The 27,980-nt window shown below is 46.4% G+C and overlaps 1 protein-coding gene and 1 pseudogene across 3 annotated transcripts in view; both read left to right on the top strand.

Moving 5' to 3' along the window:
- The window catches only part of HEMK1 (HemK methyltransferase 1, mitochondrial release factors N(5)-glutamine), a 332,911-nt gene that overhangs the window by 142,884 nt on the left and 162,047 nt on the right, over positions 1-27,980 (top strand). The gene's annotated exons all lie outside the window — the stretch shown is intronic.
- On the top strand, positions 2,992-4,510 carry LOC147692620 (uncharacterized; annotated as a pseudogene). Its single transcript, XR_015300056.1, has one exon. The product of XR_015300056.1 is annotated as an uncharacterized LOC147692620 (transcript).

Raw genomic sequence — 27,980 nt, forward strand, 5'->3', positions numbered from 1 at the left:
GGAATAGGCCTGCGCGAGGAGAAAACGCAGAGAAGGCGGCATTAACTTTACGACGTCACGCCGCATTGGATTCCCGAGTTAATGAGTCACTCCGCTCCCTCAGTATGGACCGTGCAGAGATGGGGTTGTCGAGGAAACAGTTCGTGTGGCATATTTTTGGCTGTATGGATGTTAGGGCGATCAGACAGTCCCAGCTTTCAGAAAACTGTCCCGGTGTCAAGACGCTATTAAAAAAAAGAAATGAAATGCTTGTCTCGGTTTTTGTCATCCTAAAAAGCAGAATTCAAACCTATGTTCTAATTTCCACTGGGGCCTCTAAAGTTCGACTTATGTTTTCTTCAGGCAGTGCAGGAGGTGGTGGCTGTTCCCAGTTGAGGCGAGAGTGAATTGGGTGGAGGGACGCGGGACTCGGGGTGAAGGTCCTACCATAGCTAATGCAAATGTGTGTGTGTGTGTGTGTATTTTACACACACACAAAATGGATATATATATATATATATATATATATATATATATATATATATATATATATATATATATATATATATATATATATATATTTCCAATAGTAAGTAATGGTTGGGCTCTAAACCCCCTTTACGCTTTTAAGTCTACAAGAGATGTCGTCATCGACAGTGCAAGCACTGTCTGCTGGCGTAACCTACAAAAAGAAAAGAGTGTAATATAATTATCATCACATAGGTGGTGAGGGAGAAAGAGATGAATATACAATCATGAGTCAAGTTTGTGAGACTGAAGGGAAAGAGTCACATGAAGCAGAATACAAACAAAGTATCTATTTTGGGTAGTTGAGAGATGGAGATTAATCGCACTGAGAAAGTATAAAGAGAAAGAAAGATGCAGACATGCACAAAACAGTCTCATGATCAACACATAACTAAAGACAGGTCTGACCAGTCCCTTCGTAGACCAATGAGGAGAAATGATAGTCAAAAGACTAGAGTACCTGAACAGGAGAGGAGCATGATGGAATCCAGGATGTAAGCACTGGGGGGCCACATGTATCAACTTATTTTACATTCGCAAATAGTGCAAATCACACAATTTGACCGTTTGTGAATGCAAAATAGCCTTGCAAGAAGTATTAAAGGCTTTGGCTGTGCATTTTAGGTCATCACACTTTTTTGTGTCTCCCTAAAGTTGTGACTCCAAATAAGAAATCACAATTTGTGATACTCCAACCACAGAGACAGAGAATTTCCTATATTTCCTAAATACATACCGGGCATTTAGGAAATGCTATCACCATAGTCTCCAAATCTATGGTAACCATATGCAATTTTGGAAAATGCACGAAAAATGCATTTTCAAAGTGTCATGTAGCGCACACCTTGGACCTGTGTGCGCTTTACAGGTGCACGTTTATTTTTGGGGTGCTTCAGGCGGACCTTACGCCCACTGGCACCCTTATTTTTGTATTTCCTAATTTGCAATTACCAATTAGGTAATCGCAAATTAGGTAATGCAAAACCATTCGCACCTGTGGGCCTTTAGACCTATAGGAACAAGTGAAGTTGCATTTCCTAATAGCAATTCCCTAATTGCGACTGTAGGAACCGCTACTAGGGATTGCTATTTTCCTTCATACCATTTTGCATTACCCAAATAGCGATTACCTAAAATTTGCTATTTAGGGATTGCAAAATGGTACTTTGATACATGTGGCCCTAGGTTTGCTCTGATTTTCAGTAATTTTCCAACATAATTTGAATCCTGTTTTAAAATAACTGCCACTTGTTCATACTTTTACTGATCCAGCTCTGTCACAAAAAGAAAACAAGCATTTACAATGCAATGGATTCGCCTTTGGAAAAGTTAGAGCTATTGGCATTGTAAGTGACAACATTTGTATTTATGTGTTGGTTTTGAAAACAGATAAATAAATGGCATTGTCATTTACATTGCCATTAGCTTAATCTCTTGCAAATGTGAGACCTATTGTACCCTACGGACGAGCTCAGCAGACAGCAATTGCTACCACACACACACACCCAGAGCCACACACACACACCCAGAGCCAGCCACACACACCCAGAGCCAGCCACACACACACACACACACACCCAGAGCCACACACACAGAGCCACACACACACACACACACACGCACACCCAGAGCCACACACACACACCCAGAGCCACACACACACCCAGAGCCACACACACACCCAGAGCCAGACACACACCCACCCAGAGCCACACACACACACCCAGAGCCAGACACACACCCAGAGCCAGACACACACCCAGAGCCAGACACACACCCAGAGCCAGACACCCACCCAGAGCCAGACACACACCCAGAGCCAGACACACACCCAGAGCCACACACACACACCCAGAGCCACACACACACCCAGAGACACACACACACCCAGAGACACACACACACAAAGCCACCCACCCACCCAGAGCCACACACACCCACCCAGAGCCACACACACTCACCCAGAGCCACACACACTCACCCAGAGCCACACACACACCCAGACACACACACACACATCCAGAGCCACACAAACACACACACACCCAGAGCCACACACACACAAACACACAGAGCCACACACCCACCCAGAGCCACACACACCCACACAGAGCCACACACACCCACCCAGAGCCACACACACCCACCCAGAGCCACACACCCAGACCCACACACACCCACCCAGAACCACACACACCCACCCAGAGCCACACACACCCACCCAGAGCCACACACACACTCAGGAGAGCAAGCACAGCGAGCGGGACAGGGAAGCAAGCACAGCGAGGGGGCAGGGAAGCAAGCCGTGACAAACAGCCCCTACAGCCTGTCTAGCGTTTTCCATTATGGTTGGCTCGCGCTGCGCGAGATTTGTTTCTTACTTCATCATGATTGGCTGCAGCTGGAGCTCGTATGTTTCCTGTTTGTTACTCGCTCTGTGATTGGTGGGTGTGTCCGGTGCTGCATGCCGGCCGCTCGAGAATAATGGCGGAGGTCGGCCGGAGGTTGTTGTGGGTCCCGGCGCCTTGGAACCAAGTTGTCTGCGTGAAGGGGCCCCGGGAACACCACACAGGAGTATTAGGGTTGAACAAGGTGCTGCCCGGGAACTGGGGCGGAGTCTAATGCAAAGTCCTGTCAGTGGCCAAAGAGGTAGGGCAGGAGGAGAATCTTTTATTGGGGTTGCTAACAGAATTTCAAGAGCTGCAGTCTGGGGCCGCCAACCTGGAAAAAGATCACTCTTCATCTAGTCAGGATGTGAAGTCATTAGGGCAGGCAACAGGATGTATGGGAGAATGGGTTGAGGGAGTGGCCCGTAAGCACCAGCAAGTGGCACTGAGCCTTAAAGTAGGGGGAAGTGGCCCAAGACATTGGAAAGGGCAGGAGGGAGTCATTGGTAAGCAAGATGCCCTGAGGGTACTCTATTTGCAACTTCTTAGTCGTGCGGCCTCAACCAATCACTGGCCTTTGTCATCCTCACTTCCAAGCTCCAGCACAGCCAGAATGAACCGCGTGATCGGCGACTCCACAGAGACGGTTGTGGGCGCTGCCGTCCACCCAACACACCTGACAGTTGCTTTCAGGGAGTTTACCATTGCACCCTTCACGAGTTACGGGCTTTCAGCAAGCACCAGGGGGCGGCTCTCTGCTGTCGGCCACCAGAACTCTTTCACCAGGGTCTACTCTACGACTAACGGAGCTGGAAGGAACAATGGCTCCCCGAAGCCACTGCTCTTCCGCAGCCCGACCTCCTACTACGATATCCTTGGTGTCCCCGGCTCAGCCACTCAGTCCCAGATCAAGACAGCCTACTACTGCCAGTCGTTCCGCTACCACCCGGACCGCAACAATGGCGACGAGGCAGCAGCGCAGCGCTTCACCGAGATTAGCGAGGCCTACCTCATACTGGGCAGCGTCACCCTGCGCAAGAAGTACGACCGAGGAATACTAAGCCAAGAGGATGTGCGGGCGGCGGAGAAACCAAAGGGGAAGGTGGATGGATCTCCCACACCCAAGAGGACAGAGAGCACGTACTCGTCCCGCCTCACTCCCACCAAGGCAATCTTCGACTTCGAGTTCTATCGAGCCCACTACGGCGAGCAGCTTGAACGGGAGCGGCACATGAAAAGGAAACGCGAGGAGCTACAAAGGCAAAACGAGACACGCAAAGATGTAAAACAAACAGGGAGACGACATAAGACGGGGTACACGTACAAACAGGGAGATGACATGAGACGGGGTACACGTACAAAGGGAAAAGATACTGTGGAAAGCTAAACATGTAGAACACGGGGCATGTAGAGACGACAGCAACGAGACGCGCAAAGACGTAAAACAAACAGGGAGACGACATGAGACGGGGTACACGTACAAACAGGGAGACGACATGAGACGGGTTAAACGTACAAAGGGAAAAGAAAATTATGAACAAAATGCTGCTTACCTGATCGCAAATAGAAACAACTTCCTGGCAACTTAAATCTCGCAGCCCACTCCGGCAAAAGACACTTCGAAAAAGACCAAAACATCACGGGGAAAAAAAAGAAACATCCTCCCACCGCTGCATGACGTTTTAAAAGGGGCGGAGAGGGAAAAAATCACCGGAACGCCCAAGAATCGCCTCGGACAATGACGGACATATCTCTCTTCCAATGGCTAGCCTCCATTTATGGAGCTAGCCAATGGAAGAGAGAGGCGGGACAAAGCCACATACTGCTTCTCAAAAGATTTCGCCTGCGCGAGCGCTGCTGCGCAGCGGACGCCAGGCGAAACCTAAAAAGTTATCCCAGCGCTTGGACTCCAGGCTGTTGTGTTGTTCGTGACAGTAGTCATGAGTACCCCAGGAGAACTACAAGGCTCAGGTGGGTAGGGCCTGGTGTAGCTTTAGCGAAGATGCTTGTGTTGTGACACCCTCTCAAATGCATTCTTGGTTTGTATACCTGTCAACTCACCTGGTGCCACCATGTAACACAGTATCGGCCCCCATCACACGGTCTGCCGGTGAGGAGCTGATATCACATGGTGGCAGGGAAAACGAGCTGAACACCACTCCACTTGTTTTCGGAGGCTTTAACTGCCGACATCCATAAAGTGTTGTGAAAACGCCCCAGGACATTGGCATCAGCCTCAGCCTCAGCAGGGGACTTGGGGGCTGGTGGGGTTCAAAAGTACCTCGTAGGTAATATTTGGCACGAGGCTCTGTCCTCTTCAAGGCCCCACCTCCCTTCTCACACTGTGATATTTTTCTTTAAGTTGGCAGATATGGGTTTGGTAGCTGTATCTGAGGACCCTGAGTCAGGACTGCTATGTCTGTTTCGTTTTTTCTTGTTCTCATTTCACTAAGAGGTTTCTTTTTTGGATCAGGATCTTAAAAAGGCTTAGCAACCTGCACCAGTCTGAAGTTTCCAGGCATACTACTGGCAATCAAAGATACAAAAGTTAATGGGATGAATGCTTGCAGATAGTCTAAGAAGTGGCAATTTCTCAGGGTAGCATTTTAACCTACTGCTTTTCATCCACTGTGCTACTCTGGACAGAGGTCCACCCAGCAGTTAATTTGTAAAAAAAAATAAGGGCAGGGGCTCTGGTCAGGAGGCATCTTGCAGCAGCCCAATTCTTCTGTTAGCACTGCCTAAAACAGAACCAACTACTAACCATGAAAGTGGAAAGGATGTGGCATAATGACCAGAGGTGCCGACTTCAGAGCTGGAGAAACAGGTTTGAGTCTTGGCTGGCGCAACATTCTGTGATTCTGGGCAAATCAATCTCCATAAATTAATGTGTCCATAACTGGTGCTCATAAAAAGTGCGGTGTTGATTACAAAGTGCTGGTGCTTAGCACCGGAAACCACCGGCTAAAATTAAGCAATTGGTCTTCCTAATGCAAATCAGCACTGACTCTGGTCCTCTTGGAAGCAGTCCATCCTCACTAGTGGTAATGCCACCCTGCAGCCCACTGCGTTTTTAGTCGGGAAATTTGAGATTCACACCTTGTGAATCTCACAGACTAAGCTACGCCCCTGCCTAATCTTGTCCTCGCCGTCCCCACACTCAACAATTATGATAAATGGCATATTGACATGACATGACATGACATGAAGAAGACATTTGTATAGCGCACGCACACCAGCGGTTTCTTGGCGCTTTGGGACTAAGATCAGAGGCCACCGAAGTCATCTGCGGCGTACCACAAGGATCATCTCTCAGTCCAACCCTCTTCAACGTATACATGAGTCCCCTCGCATCCATCACACGCCAACACAACCTCAACATCATCTCCTACGCAGATGACACCCAACTAATCCTCTCCCTCACCAAAGACCCAAACACCGCCAAAACCAACCTACACGAAGGGATGAAAAAAGTAGCCGAGTGGATGAAGAACAGCCGTCTAAAACTGAACTCAGACAAAACGGAAGTCCTCATCTTAGGATCATCCCCCTCCGCCTGGGACGACTCATGGTGGCCACCGGCCATGGGAAATGTACCCATACCAACGGACCACGCACGTAACCTCGGCTTCATCCTGGACTCCTCCCTCTCAATGACCAGACAAGTCAACGCCGTGTCATCATCATGCTTCAACATCCTACGTATGTTCAAAAAAATCTTCCGTAGGATCCCCACCGAAACAAGAAAGACGGTCACCCATGCACTGGTCACAAGCCGACTGGACTACGGAAACACCCTTTACGCCGGAACCACAGCCAAACTACAGAAAAAACTCCAACGCATCCAGAACGCCTCAGCCAGACTCATCCTAGACATCCCCCGCAACGCTCACATTTCCGGTCACCTGAAAGACCTCCACTGGCTCCCCGTCAACAAGAGAATAACATTCCGTCTCCTCACCCACGCACACAAAGCCCTCTACGACCTAGGACCCGAATTCCTCAACACGCGCCTGTCCTTTTACACCCCCACCCGCCAACTACGCTCATCCAATCAAGCCCTCGCCGCTATTCCACGCATCCAAAGATCCACCATGGGGGGAAGATCCTTTTCCTTCTTGGCGGCCAAGACCTGGAATTCTCTCCCCACCTACCTCCGCCTTACACAGAACCACCTCTCCTTCAGAAAACAACTAAAAACTTGGATATTCGATAAGTAAAGTACTCCCCCTCCCTCAAGCGCCTTGAGACACTGGGTGATTATTGCGCTATACAAATTTTAAACTTGAACTTGAACTGAGACTTAACAGCAGAGCATGAGGATATTAATCATAGGCCTGTGCAAACAGCCACGTCTTCAGGGCTCTCCTAAACACCAGATAGGCGCTGATGTGACGTAGGTCAGGCGGAAAGGAGTTCCACAGGCCAGGGGCTTGTGATGCAAACCTGAGACCTCCAAGCCTTTTGCGCTTGAACTTGCAGGTGGAGAGAAGATTGAGTCCAGCAGACCGAAGCGTTCGGGAGGGGACATATCGGTGGAGCAGAGCACCTATGAAGGAAGGACCTTGGTTCGTAAGGGCTAGGTACGTGGTGCAGCCAACTTTAAAGAGACTGCGCTGGACTATTGGGAGCCAATGTAGGCTTTTCAGTAGCGGTTTTACAGAGCAGGACTTAGGTTGACAAAAGATCTGTCTGGCGGCCTGGTTTTGGGCGAGTTGGAGTTGGTGGGATTGGTAGAGGGGAATCCCGATGTAGAGGGAATTCGCATAATCAATGCAAGACACTACTAGAACCAGTACGATGTGGACCAGGGCATCATGGGTAAGAAATCTGCTGATCTTCCTGATGCGGCGCCAGTGGAAAAAGCAAGCCGACATCACAGATTTAATTTGGTGAGTCATGGACAGATCGTTACTGATGGTAACTCCAAGACTCTTGACCGAGCTCGCTGGGCGGGGGGCTACACCCAGCGTGGACGGCCAGAAGCTGGGATTCCATGGATTATTTGGGGGACCAGTGAGCACCAGCTCGGACTTGTCTGGGTTGAGTTTCAACTGGTTAGCATTCATCCAGCTGTGGATGAACAGCATTGTGCTCTGGAAGTTTTCTATAGAGGACGGAGAGGAATCAATGTTGAAGATGAGCTGCATGTCATCTGCATAATTGAAAATGACCACCGGTTTCTCCCTAAGTTTGGCAATCAGCGGGAGGATGTAAAGATTGAATAGCAAAGGGGAGAGTGGCATATTACCCTCTGCGCATATATATATAAATATATGTATATATACATAACTAGAAATATTTTCAATCAGTAACTGTAGTTAAAGGATCTTATCCCGTTTTGTTTTATTTTATTTTTATTTCTGAATAAAAAAGTGCTTGGAACTTCCAGAGGTAAACTGTATGTAAATACCTCAAGTAATAGGCTTGTGGTGCAAATCGCATCGTTTTATCTTTCATTCTGCATTCGTTTCTCCGGCTTAAAGGTGCGCCGGAGGGTGTGTTACCGCTACAACGCATCTTTTACAACGCGTTCCGTTACAACGCGATTTTTACATCGCAAATACCATTACAATGCATGCCATTACAACGCATGGCATTACATAGCAGATGCTATTACAACGCATGGCATTACATCGTAAGTATTGGTAAGTATTTAATTTTTATTTTTATTTTATTTAATATTTTATAATTGATTTAATTATTATTAATTATTTAAAAATATTTATTTCGTTTTTAAATATTATAAATTAAATATATTAATTTAAGTATTTTTTAAAATAAGTATGAGTATAGGAGTATAAGTTTTGGGGTACTGATGTATATGTTTTGGGGTGTTTGGGTATTTTTAGGTTTTAGGGCAGTGTTTGGGTTTTGGGGTACAGGGGTGTTTTTAGGTTTTAGGGCAGTGTTTGGGTTTTGGGGTACAGGGGTGTTTTTAGGTTTTAGGGCAGTGTTTGGGTTTTGGGGTACAGGGGTGTTTTTAGGTTTTAGGGCAGTGTTTGGGTTTTGGGGTACAGGGGTGTTTTTAGGTTTTAGGGCTGGGTTTGGGTTTTGGGGTACAGGGGTGTTTTTAGGTTTTAGGGCTGGGTTTGGGTTTTGGGGTACAGGGGTGTTTTTAGGTTTTAGGGCAGGGTTTGGGTTTTGGGGTACAGGGGTGTTTTTAGGTTTTAGGGCTGGGTTTGGGTTTTGGGGTACAGGGGTGTTTTTAGGTTTTAGGGCTGGGTTTGGGTTTTGGGGTACAGGGGTGTTTTTAGGTTTTAGGGCAGTGTTTGGGTTTTGGGGTACAGGGGTGTTTTTAGGTTTTAGGGCTGGGTTTGGGTTTTGGGGTACAGGGGTGTTTTTAGGTTTTAGGGCTGGGTTTGGGTTTTGGGGTACAGGGGTGTTTTTAGGTTTTAGGGCTGGGCTTGGGTTCTGGGGTACAGGGGTGTTTTTAGGTTTTAGGGCAGGGTTTGGGTTTTGGGGTACAGGGGTGTTTTTAGGTTTTAGGGCTGGGTTTGGGTTTTGGGGTACAGGGGTGTTTTTAGGTTTTAGGGCAGGGTTTGGGTTTTGGGGTACAGGGGTGTTTTTAGGTTTTAGGGCAGGGTTTGGGTTTTGGGGTACAGGGGTGTTTTTAGGTTTTAGGGCTGTGTTTGGGTTTGGGGGTACAGGGGTATTACGACTTTATATAAATTAAATTAATTAAATTAATTTTATTTAATTTAATTAAAATAATAACTATATTTACAAATATTAATTTAATTGTATTAATAAACGATTATAATTAAATTATATTATTTAAAAATGTTTAATTTATTAAATTCTTTTAATTTTATTAAATATTATTATATTATGTATTATTTATAACGTAATTAAATAATAATTATATTTATTGTTATTAATTACATTATATTATTTTCTATTTATAAATTTTTTATATATCATTAATTATATTATTTTAAATATATTAAATTAATATCAATTTTAATATTAATTAAATTACTATAATTAAATTAATTACTGTTTTAAAAATGTTATATTATTTTTATTATTTTAAATTAATTTAATTAACTTTATTACATTTTTTTTAAAAAAGATATACTTACCTATACTTACGATGTAATGCCATGCGTTGTAAAAGTATCTGCTATGTAATGCCATGCGTTGTAATGGCATGCATTGTAATGGTATTTGCGATGTAAAAAACGCGTTGTAACGGAACGCGTTGTAATACATCGCGTTGTACTGACACCAATCCGCGCCGGAGATATGCATTTTTAAGCATATTCAGAGCGCGGGGCGTGAAATTAAATGTTTGACAGTGACAAAAATATACAGAGTTTTTGGAGATGCCGTTTTTAAAGAGAAAAAACAGTAATACTATGCAGATCTGGAGAGTGGGGGGCGCAGCCGCTCATGTGGTGGAGTGACCCCTCTCTCCAGGAATTTGTGGCTCACTGTTCCCTCGCCTAATCTGCCCCCTGTATCTGCCGCCTCCATTGCAGTCGCCGGGTTGCTGCCAGGCCGCCTTATAGATAAGAGGAGGGGGAGAGCATGGAAGCTCAGTGGGGCCCCCCGAGTCGCACTCTCACCCAAGGCAACGGGCAGAATGGAATGGATTCCTTCCAACATATGTTTTTGCCAGATAAGTAAACAGTGTGTGTCGGAGAGAAGAAAAAAACGTAAAGGAAAGACGAAGAGGGGGAAAAAAGCATTTGCAATTTAATGACATTACAGCTCTCAGCTCAGGGGGCTGGCGCGCTACGAGGCGAAAAGCAAAGGAAGATGAACGGAGACAGGGGGGCAAGGACAGAGAAAAGAACAGTTCATCTTTCAGCCTTTGTGCATTTTTTGTATTTTATCAGGGATATATGGCCTTTCCCTTGTTTTCCTTTCTCTTTGGCTGGTTTTACGCTTTTCGGTCCCCACTTGTACCCCTATCTTGTTTCGGGTTTACCTTTTCTTCGTTTTTTTGCAGTTTTTGTCTCCGTTGCACAGCACTCTTTTTGTTCTGACCTTTCCCTAAGCTAGTGGAGTATTCTCAGGGAAAGCCCGACACATGTGTCCAACTGTGAGGAGTATAGGAGGCATGAAAAACAAGCATTTACAAGTAGGGCCGGTACGTAAAGTGTAGGAAAATTAAAAAACTTACCTCCGGGAGTCGGCTCGGAGTAGGGAGCGGGTCGGGTCTGCGTCCTCACAGGGAGAGCCGTCCGGCTGGTGTGACGAAGGATGCCGAAGAAAAAAAAAAAACCCCGCCCACCGCCGCATGACTTGGGCAAAAAGCGAAAAATTCTACGGAACGCCCACGAATCTGCTCGGGGAATGAGTGACGCATCTCTGTTCCAATGGCTAGCCTCCATTTATGGAGCTAGCCAATGGAACAGAGAGGCGGGACAAAGCCCCATAGTGGAAAACAAAAGTTTTTGCCTGCGCAGCGGATCGCCAGGCGAAACCTAAAAAAGGGATAGAGCATTGTTTTAAGGCATTATGGGCCATGATTATCATTATTGGAAATAGCAATTACCTAATTGCGATTCTCAGCGAATTGCAGTTAGGTAATCGCTATTCCTAGTGCATGACACTCAATGAGTTTCATTTAGCGATTCACGGTAGCTCACAATTGACATCCTGCCTCATTAATATTCATGAGGTAGGTCGCAGTTTGAAAACCATTTGGGAATTTCTAAAAACACAGGGATTGTGGCCTGCTTGGGATAGCAGACCACCATGTCTGTGTTCACTTTTAAATAAAGCAGTGTTTTTTTCCCCAGATGCAGCCCGTTTTCCTTAAAGGTAAACAGAATGCAATTAGAAAAAAAAGAAGAACCTTTTTTTTTTTAAGAGCAGGCAGTGGTCCTTGGGACCACTGCCTGCTCTGAAAAAACATTTTTGCTACCATTCCCAAAGGGAAAGGGGTCCCTTGCCATTTGCGAATGGGTTACCACCTACTTGAAGTATGTGGTAAAATGCGATTATTTTGTGACCGAATCGTTATGTATTCGCAATTCGAAATTGCGATTCGGTAACATGTTACCAACTTGCAAATTGGAATCCATACATACCAAAATGCATTTCACCTGTTGCTAACTGTCCAATTCAGCGTATCGGGCCGTTTGTGATCGGTAAATGCATGATACATATGACGCCGAGTATCGTCTCTTTCAAATTAAATTGTTTCTCCCATTTTTGATGCAGGTTGTTTTTTTTTAGATTATGCTCATGATGGTAATCATGCTGAAATCTTGGCGGAGGCATGTTGGAGAGATTGTACTCAAACCAGAGCACATGTGTGAATGTAACAGCCTACGTAAGCAGCCACGCAGTTATTGGCTGAGGTTCTGCAGCTATGCTTAGGCTCGTGGCTTTGTCATAGACACAAGGCATTCAGGGATTTTCTGAAGTCAAGAAGAGAGACCTCGCCGTTCAGATCTAGCAGTAATGTGTTCCAGAGCTGAGAGACAAACAAAAGACAAAGACATGTCTCGTAGATCATTATACAATGAAGTACATCCACAGTCTGCGAGGACATGCAGTCCCTCCATTTCAAATCCCATTTGCATCTTTGCTTTTTAATTGTAATGAAGAGGATTTTGAATCCAGTGAATTCACACAGGATGTAGAGAAAGGAATAAGGAAAAACAGGATATTTGAAGCACACTATCCATTGACTAATCCCAAAATTACCTTTTATGTGCCGTAAAAATGTCTTCCAAGCACCACTAACCACACCTAACAGTTTATTGATGGTCAGCACTTCCCAAAGGGTGTACAAAAGATGTACACACATTTCAGAGACACACATTCACACTCGCCCCCCCCCCCCCCCCTCTATCTCCTCATGCAGCAATACTTGTTCCTCACTTAAAACGAGTACAACCTGGGGAGAAGCCATGCACATTTTCAACATAAGAAGAACAACCACAGGCCAAATGTATTCAAGGATTCTAAACCTGTTTTGCCAGCACCATGGCACTCAGTCTTTCATTCTTCATTAACCTATGTGATTTACCCTATTTCTGCCCTTTCTAATGTTCCATTCAGGATTAAATGCGGTGTTGCATGGTGCTTGAGATTTGTGACCTCTATGAAAGGGGTACATTGAAGCCAGAGGCATAGGACAGTCATGTGCTGTATTTAAGTCTCCTGTAACTAGGACCTACCTCGTCATTCACAATCATGAGCCGAGCACTGGAAGGGAGGCATGTAGGTGCCAGCCCTCTAAACGTCATACACGTGTTGCCTCATGTCATGAGCCTCAATTCTGTGGTGAGTTTAACTTGAAGTGCTGTTAATGTGCTAAATATGCATGTCATTTCTAAAGCTATGAGTTCAGTACTACTACAGGCCCTCATGCGTAAACTGCTGGATGGGGTTTGGGCACTCCGATGCCTGCAAATAATCACTTGTTAGGGTAAATGACATGCAAAGAGTACTTCTGTTCGAAGTCTACGCAATAAGAAAGTCGTTATAGAGCGCTTTGCACGTCATCAGAAAGTAGACTGCCAGGGCTGTTGTCTACATGTGGACGTTGAAATGAGTGCAAGTATATAATAATAATAATAATAATACTGAGTTTTATAAAGCGCACAGCTACCTCCGTAGGAAGTGTCCCGGCGCTGGCATGGGCAGTGAGAATCATAATGCAAGAGAGATGAGATTTATTGCGTGAAAAGCCATGTTTTCAGTAGGCTTCTGAAGCAAGGTTCGGAGGGTGCTTGTTGGATTTCCTGTGGCAAGGTGTTCCAAAGCCGAGCCGTACTTACGGAAAAAGTTCTTCCACCTAAGCGCGCCCTTTTCACTCGAGGAACGTGGAGATGGACCTTATAGTTAGACCTTAGGAGTCTGACCTGAGAATATCTAGGCAGTCGTTTTTTTAAGTAATTTGGGCAGGTCCCATGAAGGGCTCTGTAGGCCAAGGTGAGCGCCTTGAATTTTATGCGACTTGCCACAGGCAGCCAGTGTAGCATGCGCAAGTGGGGAGAAATGTGATGTCTGAAAGGGACCTGCCTGAGTAATCTAGCCGCTGAATTCTGAACGATTTGCATCTTTTGCAACAAAAACTTCGGCAGGCCTAAATAGAGGCCATTGGCATAGTCAAGCCTTGAAGTGATTGTGGCGTGGATAATCGTTTTGCGGCAGCTCACTGGGAGCAGTCGGAGCAGTCCCTGTTTGTATAGTTATTGTTTTGACAATATTAACTCAGTCTTTTTCAGTGAGCCTAAAGCTTGCACTGATGACTGAGAAATACACTGTATTTGATGAGGTGTGCATGTCGTTTTTTATACTCTTTTTATTAAACAGTTGCAGGAGACATTAATACAATTGGCACAGATACAGAGGTGTGTACGGTCCATGGTACATATCATTACAAATTGAGGGGGGTTTCCTTGCAGTCTTATCTTCTCCCGTCCTTACACCCAGCCCTGTAGTTCAGTGCCATCAGATCACCAATCCCCGGCTATCGTTTAGCCCTGCCTATACACCCATCAGTGGGCTTAAATCTTTTCCCATTTTTGAAGGCAGCCTCTACTTTCAAAAACAGCCTTCCCTGATCGGCTGACACCAGTCCATTCATTTGTGCCTGTCTTGACCTGTTGTTACCATGCACACCTGTTGAAAGATTTTGTAGGAGCTGTCAGGCCTGACTGTAAAACAGACTTTCTCACCTCCAGATGTGAGAGTATCCAAAATGTTCAGGGTTTGCACATTCCTACCAAATACATGGAGTTATGACAGTGGGGTACTACCAGGAGAAACCTAATGATTGGCTCAACTCTTAATAAAGCAAGTAGGCCGTTAGTCTGGTGCACACTATACTCTGCTACGCTGGTAGTAGATTATGCTGTCCACAAAACTCTAAATCAGGCCTTTATATATCAACCAGAAATATCATTACTGTGGGTAAGTAATTTTTTCTTTTCTATGTATGTTTGTAGCTTTAAGGTGTTTCCATATTTGTGCTGAAGATATGCTTGTAAAATAAAATGAAATATTTTTCATAGTTACCTAGAAAGAAGTGAGCTCCCACTAAAGTTGATGGGGTGGGAATGGCAGGTACTATTTCTCCAATTTGAGTAAATTGCTATTCTTGACATGCTTCTAAATGTAATTGATGTCTTCTATTTCACTACTGTCCAATACTTTCAAGCATCCACCCATACCAGCAGTTTCAAACAAGCCCATTATGTATTACAAGAACAGCTGTATTCGCACATATTAGTTTTCATTACGTTAATCTGTTTTATGTTTTAGGTGGGATTCTTTTTATGCTATCATCTTCGTATATTGAATGGGTGAGCAGTCTTACTCTGCCTGTTCAGTATCTTTATCATGTGAAAGGGACTTTGCCGAAGAAATTGTTTGGGCTATACATGCTCTTCACGAGAGCGAAGTCTCCACTACTGCTAACCCTGCTCAGGGATTGTGTTCTGGGATTGTGGATTGCTGGGGGTTGAAGGTTATCATGGAGTTTAGTAAATTTAAATTTGATAGAATTGATCATGGTGGGCAATAGCCAACACTCTAAAAACACTTCCTGTCAATACTGCCATCTTTGCGAGCGACCCTGCTTAAAATGTACCTTTTGTGCATCGTTTGTGCACCTTTTGTGAATGGTCACGCTGGAAGTATTTCTTTTGTATTAGAATTGATGGACAATAGTTTGCGTATCTTTAATTTCAACAGGACAGGAGTCTTGATAGTTGATCATAATTCTATAGCTTGGTCACCATCTTCATAGCCAAGCTCTCTCAGCCCCTTCCCTTCTAATAAATCAGTTATGAAAAGCTTAGGTGTCAAACGTAACCCTAAAGTTAAAATGGAAATACACAGCTCTTTGGTTGTATAGTCTTGTGTGCTTCCTCTATGAAAATTGGAACCTAATCTCTCTCTTCTCCTGGAAATGGTAGAATAACCACTATGTCCACCACTATTGGTGCAAGACTTGGCAATTGCAAAGTGTTATATCTTGGAACCACTAAACATCAATTGCACAAACTTCAAATAATTCAATATCAAGCCGTCAAAGTAATAGGCTTGGTCCCCCATCTGACTTCAGCATAGCCCATTCTAAAGCTATTCCATTCAAATCCCTGTGTCTCACCTCTAAATGTCCGAATGGATCTGTCCCTCAGTTTCTCAAATCTACATCCACTAAATATTTCCAATCTCGCACCCTGTTGTCTACTTCTCCTCACCTTCCTACTAGTTCCTCTTATCAAAAATCTTCTTTTGGTGGCAAATCTGTCTACATGTTAACACCCCAGCTCTGGGATAACCTTCTTCCCATCCTGAAAGCAATTTCCTCCAAATTACTAGTCCAGAAAAAGCTTAAAACCGTACGTTTTCTCATTCAACATTATTCCTTCAAATGCTTCGTTTTTTTATAATTTCTTTATTAAATGAAACTTTCCAATCACTGCATGTATTAGTTTACAAATCAGGTGCCCTCAGAACATCATAAGCATATAATTTTATACAGGTATATACTCATACAATCAAATCAGATGTATATTGATTATTAGCAGGTTAGTTGGGTAGATGCACAGCTGGTTTGTGAGTGTTGAAGATTTTTAAGCAAGGTTTAGGTGCTACTCAAGTAACGTCTAGTGTCCCATGACGTTGATGGATAAACCTCTGAATGTGAGATCAGTGGGTCACTGATCCCATCCTTGGGTGCACACTGTAGTTCCTCTGTGATTCAAAGAGGTTCCACACTTAGTTCATTGTGAGTTGTTCATATTTATTCAACGTAAAAGTTCATAGATAAGTCTCATAAGTACATCGTGTTATTGAATTAATCCATTCTCAAGTTATTGGCACTGTCCTTTATGTCAATCCAATGCATTTCGGGCTATTAACTGCCCCTTCATCAGGGAAAGGTACTGTAACAAAATTAAATAAAATAACATAAGTAATTGCAAATGTATGCGTCATGATGTGTGGTTTTTTAAAAAAAAACTAATGGGGGAGGGCATTACAGGAGGTGTGCAGGGGGGGGGGGTTTGGTGTCAACTTACGAGGTCACCTTAAAAAAACCTTTTGAACCCGTGTAGAAAACAGGGGAAAGCTCCCGGTATTGCTTACGTGTGCCGGTGTTCTAAATGGACCAGTGTTCTGAAAAGTAAAAGGGTAGCGCTCGTGAGTATATATCCTGTCTTGTTAAACCTAATGGTGGCTATCTATTGTTCGAAAAACTAACCTGGTAAACGGAGCTTCAAATGCAAGGGTGATCCTCTCGCTACGCCGGTCAGGACGGGAGCGTCTACTGCCGCGTTTGGTCTGTTACAAATATTGCGGTCACGTGATTATCAGATAGTGAAAAAAGACTCGCGTTACTAGTCAGGGTTCTAATGCTATATTCAGCAAGTGGAAATGAGAATGTTTAGGGAATAAAATTCATACAGTGCACTGAAAAAAGGAAGGGTGAAATTAATATGGGGTAATGGGGTGTGTTCAAGGGAAATATTAGCGATGCCGGTGAAAACCGTGTAAAGACAGTGTGAAAAAGTGTAAAGTACGATTCAAAACATAAAATCAAAGATATAAACTCAAATTACAGTACATTGGGTGTGATAACGTAGGGAACCTTTTAGAGCTCCATTAACAACATTTATAGGTAGCAAGAGAGTTCGATTCTGTCATTGAGGCCCATTGGCTTCTGTGTAGATAATCTTTGGATCCAGGTATTTTCACGTTGAAGGAGATATTTGGTGTTGTCTCTACCTTCCATCTTGACAATAGTTTCCAATATGATGAATTTTAATTGGGAAATGTTATGTTTTTGTTCTTGGAAGTGTGTAGCAATCGAAGATTTACTGTTTTTTAATCTGATGTTAGATTTATGTTCTGTCAGTCTGATTTTAATTTTACGTTCGGTCTTGCCGACGTAGAGTTTCCCGCAGGGGCATTTGAGAGCATAGATTACGTTACTCGTGTCACATGTTGCGCTGACATGAAGTTTAATTGTATTGCCCTTCATAGGATGGTTGATTGTATTTCCCTTTATAATGCTGTTGCAGTTCCCGCAACTCAACAAGGTTTGGTGCCCGCATGTTTGACAATCACTGTGGGTTTGTGTTGGACTAGCTCGCCAAGTTCTGAGCTCTGGTGAAGGCAAATAGCGGAGGTTCCGAAAAGATCTGTTTGAAATCCGGTTCCAGGTTCAGTAGTGACCAATGTTGGTATATGGTTCGTTTAAATTTCATACTGCTGTAGAATATTTGGAAACTACCACTATGCGTGTCTGCGCATGCTACGGAAGATCTTCTGGTGGATCCCCACAGAGACCAGGAAGACCGTCACCCAGGCCCTCGTCACCAGCCGACTGGACTACGGCAACACCCTCTACGCCGGGACCACCGCCAAGCTCCAGAAGAGACTCCAGCGGATCCAAAACGCCTCAGCCAGACTCATCCTCGACATCCACGATCCAGCCACATCTCCGGACATCTGAGAGACCTTCACTGGCTCCCCATCAACAAGAGAATCACCTTCCGCCTCCTCACCCACGCACACAAAGCCCTACACGACCAAGGCCCGAGCTACCTCAACAGCCGAGTCAACTTCTACGCTCCAAACGCCACCTTCCGATCAGCCAACCACGCCCTCTGCCGCCGTCCCCCGCATCCCGAAGAGCAACTACAGGAGGAAGGTCCTTCTCCTACCTGGCCGCCAAGACCTGGAACTCCCTCCCGTCCGACCTGCGCCTGACCCAAGACCACCTCTCCTTCAGGAAGAAGCTGAAGACCTGGCTGTTCGAGCAGTAGCGCCCCCCCCCCCCCCCCCCCCCCCAGCGCCTTGAGACCCTACGGGTATGTAGCGCGCTTTACAAGTGTCACTGATTGATTGATTGTTGATTTTTGGAACCAGGTTGTAATAGTTTCTGTCGGTCAATATTCGCACTTTTCTGCTTAGATTCCTCGATGAGGTTAGATGGATATGGGAGGTGTCTTTTTAGAGGTGTCTTTTTCCACGAACCAAATCTAAAAAGACACCTCCCATTCTCACAAATGGCAAGAGCCAAAAGGATCGTATCAAGTCCTATGAAATCCACACAGAGAATTGAACAAATTGCCACTAAATTTCAGGACAGAGGATATCCATCTAACCTCATCGAGGAATCTAAGCAGAAAATTGCAAATATTGACCGACAGAAACTATTACAACCTGGTTCCAAAAATCAACAGACACGCATAGTGGTAGTTTCCAAATATTCTACAGCCAGTATGAAATTTAAAAGAACCATATACCAACATTGGTCACTACTGAACCTGGAACCGGATTTCAAACAGATCTTTTCGGAACCTCCGCTATTTGCCTTCACCAGAGCTCAGAACTTGGGCGAGCTAGTCCAACACAAACCCACTGTGATTGTCAAACATGCGGGCACCAAACCTTGTTTGAGTTGCGGGAACTGCAACAGCATTATAAAGGGAAATACAATCAACCATCCTATGAAGGGCAATACAATTAAACTTCATGTCAACGCAACATGTGACACGAGTAACGTAATCTATGCTCTCAAATGCCCCTGCGGGAAACTCTACGTCGGCAAGACCGAACGTAAAATTAAAATCAGACTGACAGAACATAAATCTAACATCCGATTAAAAAACAGTAAATCTTCGATTGCTACACACTTCCAAGAACAAAAACATAACATTTCCCAATTAAAATTCATCATATTGGAAACTATTGTCAAGATGGAAGGTAGAGACAACACCAAATATCTCCTTCAATGTGAAAATACCTGGACCCAAAGATTATCTACACAGAAGCCAATGGGCCTCAATGACAGAATCGAACTCTCTTGCTACCTATAAATGTTGTTAATGGAGCTCTAAAAGGTTCCCTACGTTATTACACCCAATGTACTGTAATTTGAGTTTATATCTTTGATTTTATGTTTTGAATCGTACTTTACACTTTTTCACTCTGTCTTTACACGGTTTTCACCGGCATCGCTAATATTTCCCTTGAACACACCCCATTACCCCATATTAATTTCACCCTTCCTTTTTTCGGTGCACTGTATGAATTTTATTCCCTAAACATTCTCATTTCCACTTGCTGAATATAGCATTAGAACCCTGACTAGTAACGCAAGTCTTTTTTCACTATCTGATAATCACGTGACCGCAATATTTGTAACAGACCAAACGCGGCAGTAGACGCTCCCGTCCTGACCGGCGTAGCGAGAGGATCACCCTTGCATTTGAAGCTCCGTTTACCAGGTTAGTTTTTCGAACAATAGATAGCCACCATTAGGTTTAACAAGACAGGATATATACTCACGAGCGCTACCTTTTTACTTTTCAGAACACCGGTCCATTTAGAACACCGGCACACGTAAGCAATACCGGGAGCTTTCCCCTGTTTTCTACACGGGTTCAAAAGGTTTTTTTAAGGTGACCTCGTAAGTTGACACCAAACCCCCCCCCCCCGCACACCTCCTGTAATGCCCTCCCCCATTAGTTTTTTTTTAAAAAACCACACATCATGACGCATACATTTGCAATTACTTATGTTATTTTATTTAATTTTGTTACAGTACCTTTCCCTGATGAAGGGGCAGTTAATAGCCCCGAAATGCATTGGATTGACATAAAGGACAGTGCCAATAACTTGAGAATGGATTAATTCAATAACACGATGTACTTATGAGACTTATCTATGAACTTTTACGTTGAATAAATATGAACAACTCACAATGAACTAAGTGTGGAACCTCTTTGAATCACAGAGGAACTACAGTGTGCACCCAAGGATGGGATCAGTGACCCACTGATCTCACATTCAGAGGTATATTGATTATTGCCAGACATTTCCATTTCCACAGTCGGAGATAAACATAAGTCCCCATGATACATATTCCACCCACTCCATTTTAATGCTAACTTAATCTACTATGTGGCAGAAGACTGATGGGTATAAGTTACACTTTATGTTCGAGGCATGTGGGCTGCTGAATTCATATCTGTGCATAGATCGCCGCCTAGTGTTGGGTCCGGATGATTGCACATTGTTGTCCTGGAAGAGTCTTCGAAGTATCACGAGATAGGTGGCTCCTCCCCTGGACTACAGTGCGGATGGGCATCGCCTCCATCCCCAGATTGTTTTTTTCCGCCATTGGGTTCGGATGTGTGTCGGTTCCCTCTGTCGGAACCGATAGTTGTTTAACTCTTAACTCGAGACCAAAAGGTCTTTAGGCTTGGCGCCGGTATCGTTTTCGTTCGGGTTTACTGTTTTCTTCAGCTCCGAACTCTCGCTGCCCTTCCGCGTGCTGTCGGCGCGGACGGGCCTACACGACGCTCCAGACATGGAGCGCACTCCGTTTAAACGGTGCCCGGTGTGCAACCAGAAATACTCGCACCTCGACGTGCACCCAGTGTGCAACACTTGTCTGTCGCCGGACCACGACGAGGCCAGGTATATGGCCTGCTCGAAGTTCTGGTGCAAGAAGACCCTCAAGATTCGTCGGGTTGCGAGACTCTAGGCCAAACTGTCTGCGCCCCCGCCGGAGGACATCTTCGAAGAAGACGTCGCGGCCGACAATGTCCAACAGGTTTCGGACTCTAGCCCTGCGTCCGAGGGGGATGCCTACGACGCAGGAGACGAGGAGTTTGACGAAGCCGGCGACGAGGTAGGGGACGACGATACGGCCTTTGCCACCGTGGGGGATAGCTCAGAGGAGGAGCATCCCCGGACTGACTCGGGGGCCGACCCCCTTCCTGCGGCCCAGGTCGAGGGATCGCCTTCGGGCCTTACCCAAGACCTAGTTATTAGTCCAGCAGCCCCGCCTACGAGCCCGGCCACGGACATTTTGGAGGTGCCACTCACATTTTCTAAAACGAAAGTGAAGCCCTCGGGTTCAACGCCTCCGGTTTCGAAACCGAAAGTGAAAGCAGTGCTGAAGGCTCTAGAGGCGTCAAAAGCAAAGAAATTCAAAATGGCCGTCATGGACAGTCCCGCCAAGATGGCGGACCCAAAGGCCTCAGGGTCGGTGCCGAGGGCGAAGTCGTCCGACGCGGCTGCGTCGGCGCCGAAGAGGGTCGAGGTCGATGACCCAAAGAAGGCTTCAAAGAAGGGTCATGGCGATCCCAAAGCTCTGGCTTCCCCGGCTCCGCCCGTCGGAGCCAAGGACGGTACCGCATCGACTCCGAAGAAGGTGCCTCTCGACAACCCTACTCCCAAATCAGGGAAATCACAAGAGGCGGTCGCTCCCTCCCCAGCCCTTTCGAAGAAAGTCAACGAGTCCCTGCAGCGGATTCGGAAGGTCGCGGAGCTTCCCGATCCTGAAGCTGGCGGGTCGAAGCCCGCGCAGAAGCCGTCGAAGGCACAAGCGCCTATCCGCTTCACCCTGCCGCCGAAATCGACGCCGAAGGCCTTCGCTTCGAAGCAGGTACCTGGGGTGCCCTCAAAGGAGGTGTCGATGCCCAAAGCGTCTCCAGTGGTGGCTAAGCCTCGGCTCCAGACGCTCGCGGAGGAAGAACGTCGTGAAGTCATCATCGACGCCAATACCGGAAAACTGTCCCTCCTCAAAAGGAAAATCACCACGGAGCCGGTGTTAGAACACTATCGCATTCCTCTCAAAAATAAGAAGGACTCTGCGGGTACTCTAGCACCTTTGGCGCCGGCGTCTCCGGTTGACCTGCCGCGTTCCCCGACTCACTCCAACGCGGGGGATGGCGACGAGGAGGAGGTCGAGTACAACTATCCGGCGTACTCGGAGCCGGCGGAGGAACATGAACCTTGGTCCGCCGGAGGCGACCCTGACGACCCGCAGTCGGGTCAGGAACCGCAGCTCTTTGCGGCGAAGACTTCGCCAACAGAGGACTCTGCTGCCTTCAACGCGTTGATCGAGAGAGCTGCGGCTAACCACGATGTCGAGCTGCACTCTGATCCTGTGGATGTGGATTTTTTATTTGACACTTTCTCTGTGGCCGAAAAATCAATCAAAACTTTGCCAATGCTCAAGGGAGTGCTCAAGCACGCGCAAGAGGTCTTCAAGGAGCCTACTCGAGCACGTGTCATCAACCCACGCATTGATAAAAAATATAAGGCAGCGCCCTCGGATCCTACATATATCAAGGGACACTTGCCACTGGACTCTTTGGTGGTATCCAACGCTCGCAAGAGGGCGAACTCTCAGACGACTGGTGACGCTCCTCCCCCAGACAAAGAGTCAAAAATATTTGAGGCCTCAGGGAAAAGGATTGCTGCACAGGCAGCTAACATTTGGCGCATCTCGAACACACAGGCCCTACTTGCACGCTACGATAGGGCTCATTATGACACCCTAGAAGCACTGCTGCAGCACTTGCCTGACCAGTACAAAGAGGCAGGGGAAATGCTAATTCAAGAGGGAAAGCTCATCACAAACGCTTCCATCAAGTGTGCGCTAGATGTGGCCGATACAGCCTCCAGGGCAATCAACGCTAGTGTGTTCCTCAGAAGACATGCATGGCTTAGGATTTCAGGGTTTAAACCTGATATACAAACGACCATCCTGAACCAGACGGTTAATCCTGACCATTTGTTTGGCCCTGAGGTGGATGCGACGCTTGAGAAAATGAAAAAAGATACAGACACTGCTAAATCTATGGGGGCCCTCCAGTCTCAGCAGTTTCGGGGTGGTTCCTTTCGCCGCTCCAATACCAGAGGCACCTCGAGGGGTCAGGCATCGCAATCCACCCAGTACTATAAGGGCAATACCCAAACCTCATACTCCAACAAGGGTAGAGGTGGCTACAGAGGCAACAACATCAAAGGCAGGGGACATGGAAACAACAGCTCCAGGTCCACCGCCACAAACAAACAGTGACGCCTTGTCACTGCCCCCCGACCACACAACACCGGTCGGGGGGAGACTCCAGCAGTTCCTGCCCGCGTGGAAATCCATCACCACGGACAGGTGGGTCAAGTCTCTTATCCAGTACGGTTACTGTCTGGAACTTACTTCCACTCCACCAAACATACCTCCAAGAAGCCGTCCTATGTCCGGCGTGCACTTGCACTTGTTGCAGCAGGAAGTTCAGGTCATGCTGCAAAAAGGGGCAATAGAGCTCGTCCCACTGCAGGAAAGGGGTACAGGAGTTTACTCTCTGTACTTTCTAATCCCAAAAAAGGACGGATCCCTACGGCCCATCCTGGACCTCAGGCCCCTCAACTGGTACATTCTCTTGGAGCATTTCCATATGCTCACGTTGCAGCAGGTACTCCCTCTGCTTCAACAGGGGGACTTCCTGGCTACGTTGGATCTAAAAGATGCATACTTTCATATCCCCCCTGCATCCTTCGCACAGGAAGTATCTCAGATTCACGATCCAAGACCAGCACTACCAGTTCAGGGTTCTGCCGTTCGGGGTCACCACAGCGCCAAGGGTCTTAATAAAGTGCCTGGCGACTGTGGCCGCGCATCTGCGGCGCCAGAACGTCCACGTTTACCCTTACCTGGACGACTGGCTCATTCAAGCAAGAACAGAACAACAGTGCGCCGACCACGTGTCCCGCACCATTCATCTCCTGCACGATCTGGGATTCTCTCTGAACTACCCGAAATCCCATCTCCAGCCCGCCCATGTACGACAGTATCTGGGCACGACAATAAACACTCTGGCAGCCACTGCGCAGCCAACTTCAGTGAGAATCGCCAGTATCCAAACGCTGATCCAACGATTCAGACCCCAACACTCGCTTCCAGCGAAGGTGTACATGCAGTTGATAGGCATGATGGCCTCCTGCATCTCCATTGTCCCGCACGCAAGACTACATATGTGTCCACTTCAGGAGTGCCTGGCACCTCAGTGGACTCAGGCTCATGGGCAACTGACAGACCTAGTGTTGGTGAGCGGTCGGGCATACAACTCTCTGCATTGGTGGAATCCACAAAACCTTTGCAAGGGCCGACCATTCCAAGAGCCTGTGCCACAGATTATCCTGACGACGGACGCTTCTCTCCAGGGGTGGGGAGCGCATGTACTCCACTACACAGTGCAGGGACTATGGACACTACAGCAAAGGAAGATGCACATCAATGTGTTGGAACTGATGGCAATCTTCATGGCCTTAAAGGCGTTCAAAGTACATCTGTGCAACAAGGTCGTGTTGATCCGGACGGACAACATGACATCCATGCACTACATTCAGAAGCAGGGAGGCACACACTCTCCGCAGCTGTCTCAACTGGCTCAGAGCATGTGGAAGTGGGCCATTCAGAGGAACATCTTCCTCATGGCGGAGCATCTCCCGGGCAAGGACAACCAGATGGCGGACCTGCTCAGCAGGCACAGTCATCAAATGCACGAGTGGGAGATACATCCATCAGTACTCCAACCGTACTTCCAAAGGTGGGGTCATCCAGAGATAGACCTGCTCGCCACAAAGGAGAACGCAAAATGCCAAAGCTTCGCCGCCAGGTTCCCACACCCGCAATCACAGGGCAATGCGGTGTGGATGAACTGGTCAGGCAGATTTGCGTACGCTTTTCCCCCAGCACCTCTGATACCGCTGGTGGCACGCAAGCTCAGGCAGCACTCGATGACTCTCATCCTGGTTGCTCCAACGTGGGCTCGCCAGCCGTGGTACACCACGTTTCTGGAACTCTCCGTGGTACCGCATCAAAGGCTTCATCTCACTCCCAGCCTTCTGACGCAGAGCCATGGCGACATTCAGCACCCAGATCCGCAACAGCTCAACCTGGCGATCTGGCTCCTGAAGTCCTAGAATTTGGCTACCTCAATCTTCCTCCCGATTGCATGAACATCATTCGGGAGGCAAGGAAGCCCACTACTAGAGCTTGTTATGCGGCTAAATGGAAGAGGTTTGTCATTTACTGTGTTAACCACAATATTGACCCACTAGATGCTTCAATTCAAAACATCATTTGTTACCTCTTCCACCTGTATCAATGCAATTTGGCGTACTCTTCCATCCGTATTCACCTGTCTGCTATGGCAGCATACCTCCAGAACAGGCAACACCTGTCCCTTTTTAAGGACCCTGCTATCAAGGCTTTTCTGGAAGGACTCAAGAGAGTCATTCCGCCAAGGACCCCACCAGCTCCAGAATGGAACCTCAATGTGGTTCTTACAAGACTGATGGGTCCTCCCTTCGAGCCACTGCACTCTTGTGAGCTTCAGTTTCTGACTTGGAAGGTTGCTTTCTTAGTAGCAATTACATCGCTACGGAGGGTTAGCGAGTTGCAGGCGCTCACCATCCAAGAACCTTTCTTCCAAGTACATGCTAACAGGGTTGTGCTCCGCACTAACCCCAAATTCTTACCCAAGGTTGTATCTCAATTCCATATGAACCAGACAATTGAGTTGCCGGTGTTTTTCCAAAACCCAGAGACGCTGGCGGAGCGGATGCTCCACACCCTTGACGTTAAAAGAGCCCTGATGTACTACGTGGACAGGACAAAAGATTTTCGCAAAACCAAGCATCTTTTCGTTGCTTTTGCCACACACCACAAGGGAAACGCTATCTCCAAAGCTGGGATCGCTAGGTGGATCGTGAAATGCATTCAGATCTGTTACGCTAAAGCTAAACGCACTCTCACTATCCCACCGAGAGCCCACTCCACCAGGAAGTTGGGGGCCACTATGGCTTTCCTAGGTAACATTCCCTTAGAAGAAATTTGTAGGGCAGCCACATGGTCTACCACACATACTTTCACTAAGCATTACTGTGTAGACGTGCACTCCAAACAGCAAGCAGCTGTTGGTCAGGCTGTTCTCAAAACACTTTTTCAGACTGCTGCAGCTGGCACGGGCGGCCGCCGCTAATGGAGGGACTGCTATGTATTCTATGCACAGATATGAATTCAGCAGCCCACATGCCTCGAACTTCAAATGCTACTTACCAGTATGCATCTGTTCTTGGCATGTAGGGCTGCTGACATTCATATCGCCCACCCTCCTCCCCGGAGCCTGTAGCAGCTGCAGTCTTCATATTTACATATGCTCATAGCATGGACATCACTCACATACTTCACTCCATCTCTGCCAATGGCTAAAAACAATCTGGGGATGGAGGCGATGCCCATGCGCACTGTAGTCCAGGGGAGGAGCCACCTATCTCGTGATACTTCGAAGACTCTTCCAGGACAACAATGTGCAATCATCCGGACCCAACACTAGGCGGCGATCTATGCACAGATATGAATGTCAGCAGCCCTACATGCCAAGAACAGATGCATACTGGTAAGTAGCATTTGCAATACATAACATATAAGAAGGATAATTAGTTCACTGCTGTCCAAATTGTATCTTTCACATTTGCCAGAGAAGCATAGACTGCTTATAATGTACCATCTGTGCATGAGAGGGAAACTTGCACCACCGATTAGAATGATCAGATCACTTCACTGTACAGTGAACCACAATTTGCTGTCCCCGAAATCTTGATTTAATACAGCTGTACAGTTTGTACAATTGCTGCTTGTGCTGCAACGTCGTGACAGAAGCCCCAACTGCTGCTCCTTAGACTGTTCAAATGTTGAAAGTGAAAGCGAGAAGCTGCCCATAAAGCATAATTTCTTTAGGTAAGCTTGCAATCAACGGCATAGTACGATGACTTTTTGTAGGAGAGGATGCCTTTTTGCGTAGTTAACCCCTACTTTTTGTCTGATAGCTGATTCTCTTTGACTGAGTGTGCACTGGGTTCCTGCCAATCACGTTCCCAGTGTCTGTGTTCTTAATCAAAACTGTACCTTTGTTTCCATAATTGGCACACCTCTGGCTCCCATGTAAGTCCCATGTAAATCGTACCTGGGGTACCAAGGGCCTTGTGACCAGAGAAGTTCTCGAAGGTCTGCAGAATGTATTGTGCCACCCTCAGAGAACCCTCCCCAAATACATACACACTGCCATTGCAGACTGTGTGTTTTGCTGCAGACAAAACTTGAGTCAACATGGCATACAGCCCTGTATGTAAAGAAATCAAGCAATACGCTTGCTTGAAAAACTGCGTGCACTACAAAGACCATGTTTATGAATAGTTTCAAACAGTTTCAAACATGAAAATTATCCATTGAAATCTTAATGTATTCAAATAAACATCCACACTCAAATGGATTCCTAAGAAATGTTATCTTTGTTGAAT

The sequence above is a fragment of the Lissotriton vulgaris genome, chromosome 9 (assembly GCF_964263255.1).
Source record: "Lissotriton vulgaris chromosome 9, aLisVul1.2, whole genome shotgun sequence".
Classification (NCBI taxonomy): Eukaryota; Metazoa; Chordata; class Amphibia; order Caudata; family Salamandridae; genus Lissotriton; species Lissotriton vulgaris.